Genomic DNA, 8,324 nt, shown 5'->3' with positions numbered 1-8,324 from the left:
CTCTCTCTCTCTCTCTCTCTCTCTCTCTCTCTCTCTCTCTCTCTCTCCATTCACCTATCCATCAATTCATTTGCCCACCCATCCATTTACCCATTCATCCATCTCCTGATAAAAGGGTTCAGCAAATGCCTTGAGGATTAGCAGTCTTCTACCTTAGGGAGAACACTAACTTTCGGGATCAGTGGATCTGAATCTGAATCGCAGATTTGCTACTTTCTAGATGTTAAGCAAATACAACCCCTCTCAGGGTCTCAGTTTCCTCACCTATACAATGGAGGGATTGGACAACTGGCTCTGGCTCAGAAATCTAGCTTTTCATTGATAATAAATGGTGTTTTTCTCCATGTAGGTCAACATGAGAAACTTTTAGGAATAATCCAAATGTGTGTATGACCAGCCTCCATCAGCAGAGCTTAGTAGTAATCATAGTTGGGATTATTTGGTATCTTTTCCATGTAGAACTTAAGCAAGTTCTATGTCAATTTTTCATCCTTGCCACATCCCTAAGAAAATAAAACACATGGAATCAGTCAGTCAGTCATAAAACAAGCATTTCTCAAGCACTCATTACATACCAGACACTTTGCTAAGCCTTGGGACTCCAAAGCAAAGCAAACCAGTGAGAAGGGACCAATGATGCATCAAGGAGAGCACTGCAGTTTACAAACACCATCCCCATCAGCTTCACCCCTTCTCCACAGACAGGGAGCAAAGCAGAAGTTGGCACCATTTGCCTGAAGACCACAGAGAAGCCTAAAATGTTCATGACTGTCTTGACTTTCTTTTTGAAGCCAGCTGTCCCTGCAGGGTCCATCCCTTTCATCTCACTTGGCTCTGCAAGGCTGTTTCTGGTAACCCTGAATCCCCATGGTAGATGATCAAAGGTTTCCGACGTATGATCCCGATATCTTTCCATCTTAATGGGAACAGCGTGTCCTCCTGGACATGGCATGGAGCCTGGAGTCAGGATGCCATGCTCTATTTCTGACCTCATCAGTAATGCTCTGGGAGAGCTCCAGAAAGGCACTGCCATCCATCCTATTGTGGGCATGAATGGCTAGCTCATTCTCCATCTGTCTCATTTGGTATCTTCAGCAGAGAACTAGAAATGAGAGGACATCTATTTCATTCTTTAGAAACCTTGGAATGCAGGTGAAGTTCTCCTTCTCAGAATCAGGGACTGGAAGGATCCTAGATTTGTAAATGCTAAGAACCCATGAGGCCATCTAGTTCAGCTCCTTCACTTTACAGATGGGGAAACCAAGGCCCAGAAAGTTTAAGTGACTACCTATGGTCACATTAGAGGTGGGATTTGAACCCAGTCCTCTGACTCCAGCACTAGGGCTTATTCCACTGTATGAAAGAGACCTCAGTGATCATCTCATTCAACCATATCATTTGCAGTTGAGGAAATTGGGGCCAAGAGGAAAAATGGTAGCATGTAACCAACCTGACTGAAGCCAGGGCTTTCTGACTCCCAAGGCAATGTTCTCCTTATAATACAAAGCTATATCTCTGTGCTGTTTAAATGTAATGATTCTCCTCACACCAACCCCAACACATACACATGTGCACATGCACACACGCAATATACCAACACACACATATGCTTGCTTACATGTACACACATGCACAGTGCTCACATACATTCACATGTATGCACATATATTCACACTTGCACATAGACACACAAATAGGCCAATAAACACTTTTCAATGAAAAAGTCAATAAATAAAATGTTTTCTGCCAGGCTTGAAATGAGGTACAAATTGATATGTTTCTTGAATAATTTTTTTTAGCAAAACCATTTTTAGAAAAATGTCTAGGTCTTTATATTTCATTCTAGAGCCAATAGGGAAGGCCTAGAGTTTATTGGGGGTTGAATGGGTGGGAATGTGATTGAAACCACATCTGCCCCATCCCTCTGGAGGCTCTGGGTAGCATAGAGTCAGGAAAGGCTTATGTGAGGGAGACCAATTAACATTCCCCATAACAATTTTTTTTATATTGTAAATGGGAACTGATTGGTTTGACAAGAGTGACAATGCCCTTGATAATGTATTATTTATGATCTAGTGGAAAAAGAACCCAGCCTCAAGTCAGCATTCAGAACTGACTCTTTTGCTTATTAATGCGTGACCCTGGGCAAGCCTCTTAACCTCTCTGAATCCCTGGGATCTTAACTTAGTACTACCTGCCATAAAGGGTTCTGCTGAGGAAAGCAGCTTACTCATTTTCATCTGCTATTAAAAATATTTTAAGGCAAGGAAAAATCATTGCAACTATGTCATTAGCCATTCTGTTGCCAAGTCAAGTCCATTCTACCTGCCTGATTTTCTCATGCATTCTCTTCCCTGCACTCACGTACACATGCCCTCATACTAATAATAAACAAAGTGGAGAGAGTGCTGGATTTAGAATCAGGAATACTTGGATTCAAATCCCACCTCAGATACTTACTTGCTGTGTAACCCTGGGATAGACATTTAACCCCTGTTTGCCTCAGTTTCCTCATCTGTAAAATGGGAAATAGTACTCATTTCTCAGAGTTCTTATGAGGATAAAATAAAACAATAATTGTATCAGCACAGTGCCTGGTATATAGTAAGCCCTACATACATATAAGCTATTATTAATTATTATTATTATCTCTAAAATGAAGGAATTGGGCTCCATGGTCTCTATGGTCCCTTCCCCTTTATTATGCTACAAACTAAATTCAGATCTTGTATCTGGTATTTTCTTTTTTTTTTCCTTTTTGGAGAGGAGAAAGTAGGGCAGTTGGGGTTAAGTGACTTAAGGTCACATAGCTAGTTTTTGTGTTAAGTATCTGAGGCCAGATTTGAACTCAGGTCCTCCTGATTCCAGGGTCCATGCTCTATTCATTGTGCCATCTAGCCACCCCTCAGCTGGTATTTTCTAGCAGATCATGTTGGAGGTCTTCGAGGTATTCTCATTTATGTGTCAAGATAAGCAGCCTTGTACTACCTGCCTCAGACAGTTCTTATGAGGAAAGTGATTGAATAAACTGAAAGCTCTCTAGAAATGCAAAATATTATTATTGTTTTGTTGTTAACTTGTTTCTGCTTTAATGGAAATCCTCAATGTCAAATCTAGACCCAATTATGAAGCCAGTCAGACAGCATGCCCCAGTCACCTCCTGATATTGTGAAGGATTGCTTGAGGCTTTGCAGTGTGGATAAATGGGAAATTGTGTGATCCTATAATTATGTCTAATGTGCTCCTAGCAAAATATGTCTGTGGCCCCTAGAGAAGCTGCCTAAAACCATCCCAACCTCATCTGACTGTCCCAAATTAGATAATCATCCTCTTTCAGCACCAATAGAAAGGAAGTTACCCAACAGGTCTGTCTTGGAATAAAAGAGAGGGAGGGGAAAAGAGGCAGTTCCTCAAATAGTTAAATATGTGCAGAGATCTCTGAAACTAGGGAATGATGCCAGTCATTAATCTCTTCTATTTATTCTGCTAATCCATTTACAGAATTTATCATTGTAGTTTGGAAAAATAAATCAGTATGACAGCATATTCTTAGGAACTTTTGCTATTACAGTCTGAGTGCCGATGTCCCAAATGAAGGTCCAAGCAGAGGTCAGATGATGACTTTGGGGGAGATGGTGAATAAGAGATTTCAGTTGGATGTGGGTTGGATTAGATTAGATTGGATTGTTATTATGCTTTGTTGTTGTTCAGTCCTTTAGTCCTATCCAACTCTTCATGGCCCTATTTTGGGGTTTTCTTGGCAAAGGTACTGCAGTGGTTTGCCATTTCCTTCTCCAGCTCATTTTACAGATAACTAGATTAAAGCAAACAGGGTTAAGTGACTTGCCCAGGGTCATCCAGCTAGTGCATGTCTTGGGCCAGAAATGTTCTTGATTCTGCATCCAATGTTCTGTCCACTGCTCCACCTATAGTGATGCTATGGAACCATAGATGTTTCACTAGAAAAGACGTCAGAGGTCATCTAGTTCCCATCCCTTATTTAACATACAAGGAAAGTGAGGCCAAGGGAGGTTGAGTTTCCCAAAGTCACACAGCTAGTAAGCCTCTGACGTCCCTTCTCATTCTGTGAGTCTGTGATTCTGTGCTTTGGTGCCTTGTTACCTAGTCCTAGACTCAAGACCTCTGTTGATGGGAATCCCATTACCTCCTATGACAGTTCATTCCATTTTTCATAGGATCATGTGACTGACCATGTCAGTTTTTTTTCTTCAAAAGTCTTCTGTAGCTCCCTATTGCTTCCCAAGTAAAGTTCAAATGATAGAGCATCAGAGGACCCTAGATTCAAAGCTGCAGAAAACCTTAGAGGTCATTGAATCCAACTCCCTCATTTTTCAGATGGGGGAACAGAAGTCCAGAGAGGCTAATGACTGTCTATGGTCACTCAGGTAGCAATCAGCAGAGGTAAAATATGAACCTAGCTCCTCTGACACCTAACCTTAACCCTAAATCCAGGAGTCTCTCCACTGTTCTTTGAATAGATTTATCTGCCCAGAAGATCTTCTTTATCATCCAGACCAGATCTCCCTTTCCAAAACTCCCATCCATTGTTCCTCATCATACATTTCAGCAAAGTACAAGGCAATGCTCCCATCCTATATTATCTGAGTCCTTGTGCAATCATCCCTTGGAACTGTATTTCACATTTAAAAAAAAAGAGGGCAGAATAGTAACAAACTGAAAGAACTTCCCATAACAGACTCAGAGAATCTGAGTGGTGGCAATAATATCTGGCTCTGGAAACGGAACATCAATAGGTTCTTCTTGTATGAGATAGAAAAGCATCCATCTCACTAATGAAAATTATATGAACCTAGATTGAGGAACTCTTTGTTCTTCTCTCTTACACAGAGGAGACCACACTACCCAGTGATGATTTTTTGTAGGTTTAAGTTACACAACAATAGCAAACCTGGGACAGAACCCAACTCACCGATTCCTAGAATTCCTGGCACTTAGCACTAGGCTAGACAGTGTGATGAGGGGGAAATAGAACTGGGCTGGAAGTCAAAGGACCTGGGTTGGATTAAATAACTCCCAAGCTCCTTTCTAGTTTCAGATAGACCTGTGATCTGTCCACATCCAGAATTTTTGTCCCGGGATCTAGTTGTCTCCATTCTAATATGTACAACCTTAAGCAAGTTGCTCAAACTTTGAGTGGAGGTGAGGGGGGAATAGAAGAATTGATTATAAGGAAATAAAACCCAAAATAAGTAAGAGCATAGTAGGAGAGCACTTACATGTCTATGATGAAGTCAAGTCACCAAGACCAAGGAGTTACTTCCCAAGGTACTGAAAGAACTGACCACTGGGAGTTTTCAATTACTTTCAGTGATCTACTAAAAAAAATCATGAAGAATACAAGAGGATGTCACAGAACTGGAGAAGAGCTAATGTTCCAACATACAAGAAATGGAAGAGAATGAAATCTGTAAATGGGCTTTACTTCAATCCTGGCAAAATTCTAGCACATAATAGGAAAGGGGTGGTTAATGAAAATTTGTAAAGGAAAATAGTGATCACAAAGAGCCAGAATGGTTTCATTAAGAACAAGTCCTGCTAGATTGTTCTATTTCCTTTTTTTTGACAGGGTTACTGGATATATAGATATTGTTTACCCAGGCTTAAACAAAACACTTAACAGTCTTTCATTTTAATCTTGTGGGGAAAATGGCAGCAAGTGGGTTAGATGAATAGATAGTGAAGCAGACTTGAAAATACTTGAATGACTAGACCCAAGAACAGTCAACGATGGGTCAATATAAACTTAAGGGAATCTCTTTAGTAGATTTGTACTTGGTTCTACTCTCTTCAATGTTTTAATCAAGGGCTTGGATGCTTACTAGATTTGTGGATGACACAAATCTGGAGCTGGATGGGGGTGGGGTGTGTGTGAAAGATCTAACATGTTGGATTACAGAATCAAGAACTGAAAAGAACTTGAAAGGTTAGGATTCTAGGCTGAGTCTAAGTATAATTTAATAGGAATCAATGTAAAGTCTTGCACTTGGGTTCAAGAAATCATTTCTATAAACATAAGATGACTTATGCAAACTTGACTTGAATTAAATGGGACATGTCCAGAATGAGGGAGACAATAGTTTCCCTGGCCAGACCACATCTTTGCAGCATGACATTTAGTTATAGGGCCACATTTTAAGAATAGCAACCAAAGTGGCAAGATGCCTTGAGAATTTGCCATACAAGAGCTGGTTGAAGGAGCTAGAAATGTTCAATCTTAAGAAGAGAAGACTTTGGGGAAAACAGGATTGCTAACCAAGTATAGGACACAAAAGAGAGATTCTACTTGTTTTGTGTTTCCCTATGGTGCAGAATGAGGAGTGGTTGGTGGAAATTTCACAGGAGCTGACTATGGCTCAGGGTAAGGAAAACACTTCCTAACAATTAGAGCCATCCCAAAGTATAATGAGCCATCTCACAAGGTTCCCCCTCACTAGACTCCTTCAAAGAAAAGATGGTTGAGGTTGCTTTTAAAAGAAATTCTTGGTCAACTGTGGATTAGACTTGAGAGTCCAGAAGCACCTTCTAATGCTGAGATGGTAAAATAATAATAATTTGGTTTAATTTCATTAGAGAATGTAGATATTTCCCTTGAGGTCTCACATTAACTGGAACAAGTGAAAAGCCTATGGCAATGAGCTATCCTTCTGAACAAGACCTGAAGGATTTATAAGGCCATTAATGTTGATTCTCTAGTCTTGAAGTCCTGCTTCAATTTCTTAGACTTAAAAAATACATTCTCATTATAGGGATTTTTTTTCCCCTCTAACTCAGAAAATGCAAGTGCATTTTATTTACAAGCATCATTTTGGGAGTAGAAGGAGGGAAATTATCCTCTAACTTGTGGAAATCCAAAAGAGTTTTGAAAGCCTGCTTCCATCCATTTTATAATAACACTTTCAGATGACTAGAAGTATTATACTGATTTTAGAAATCAAGAAATTGTGACTCAGAGATATCACATTACTTTTTAAATTTTAGTATTTTATTTTTTCCAATAACACATAAACACAATATTTTTTACCTTTTTTTTTTTATAATTTTGAGTTCCAAATTGTCTTTCACCTTTCCTCCCTACCTCCCTAATTGAGAAGGCAAGCAATTTGATAAAGGCTATAGGTGTGCAGTCATGCAAAACATATTTCCATATTAGTTGTGTTATGAAAGAAAATACAGACAAAAAAAACCACAAGAAAAACAAAGTAAAAAAAAAAAGAGTATGCTTCAATCTGAATACAGATTCTATCATGTCCTCAACTCAAAGCTATTAAATCAATTTCACAAGTTCATAGGTGAGTTAAATGGAAGAGTCAGAACTGGCCCACATTTTAATCACCTGCCTTTTGGGAAAAGAAACAAGGTATTTGAGTTCATCCATTTGTTTTTTTTACAAACTATGTTCCATGTTGTGAAATGTATTACAATTGTCATGAAATAATGAGCAGTTTTAGCAACCACACAATGGAGAAGGATCAAGGAAAGGTAAATGAAAAGAAGGTAGAGACACCAGCGCAGAAGCATGAGCAATTATAGAATTAGAAACTATTTCAGAAATCATATGACCCTAATTCCAGGATAAATTTACTGGGATGCATGAACATATATTTTTCCCACAAAAAAGTTGCCTTTCTCAATATGGGGTATATTAAAAATATAATTGACAGAATTTCCCAATGATAATAAAACCCAAATCTCCACTAGCATTCGCCCCCTTTGACTCATTTAAGCACAGAGATGTTGGGCTTTAGGGTGACACCAATGACGTTCAAGCTCTATCAGAGTCTACCAACCTGGTACAAAGCTGGGCTAAGGTCTAGTCTTGCAAGGTCAGAGAGGCTCACACCTAGGTTGGCCACAAGGTGGCATGTTTTTAGACAACTCTCCCCCCGCCCCCTTCCCCCCTTCCCCCAACTCTCTAAGATTATCTACTAAATCAAGGAGGAGCTGAAATGGTCATGACTGGAGGGAGTGCCAGTGCTGATAAAGGAATCAATCCTTAGATCATTAAAGTAATAGAAGAGAATTCTTGTGTAATATAGAAGGAAAAGAGAGAAAGACAGAGACAATCAGAGCAAAATCACTCTTCCAAAAGTCGATTGAGTGGACCATTCTTTGTTGCTGTTAATTTTTTTTTTTTGCCTTTACATGTTGAGGCCCCTCAACTCCCAGAGGCTTCAACATTTACGTAAAACATTTTCATATTAGTCATTATGTACTGGAAGAGAAAGAAAGAGAGAAAGAGGGAAAGAAAGAAAGAGAGAGAGAGAGAGAGAGAGAGAGAGAGA

The 8,324-nt window shown here is 39.5% G+C and overlaps 1 protein-coding gene across 5 annotated transcripts in view; it reads left to right on the top strand.

Annotated features, from left to right (window-relative positions):
* MYOZ2 (myozenin 2) overlaps nt 1-8,324 on the top strand; it is a 45,954-nt gene that overhangs the window by 19,292 nt on the left and 18,338 nt on the right. The gene's annotated exons all lie outside the window — the stretch shown is intronic.

This window comes from Petaurus breviceps, unplaced genomic scaffold, assembly GCF_028583685.1.
Source record: "Petaurus breviceps papuanus isolate PSGF00001 unplaced genomic scaffold, PetGlider_PUasm1.0 689, whole genome shotgun sequence".
In the NCBI taxonomy this organism is placed as follows: Eukaryota; Metazoa; Chordata; class Mammalia; order Diprotodontia; family Petauridae; genus Petaurus; species Petaurus breviceps.
The sequence above is the reverse complement of the archived record's forward strand: the minus strand, read 5'-3'. Positions and strand labels throughout refer to the sequence as shown.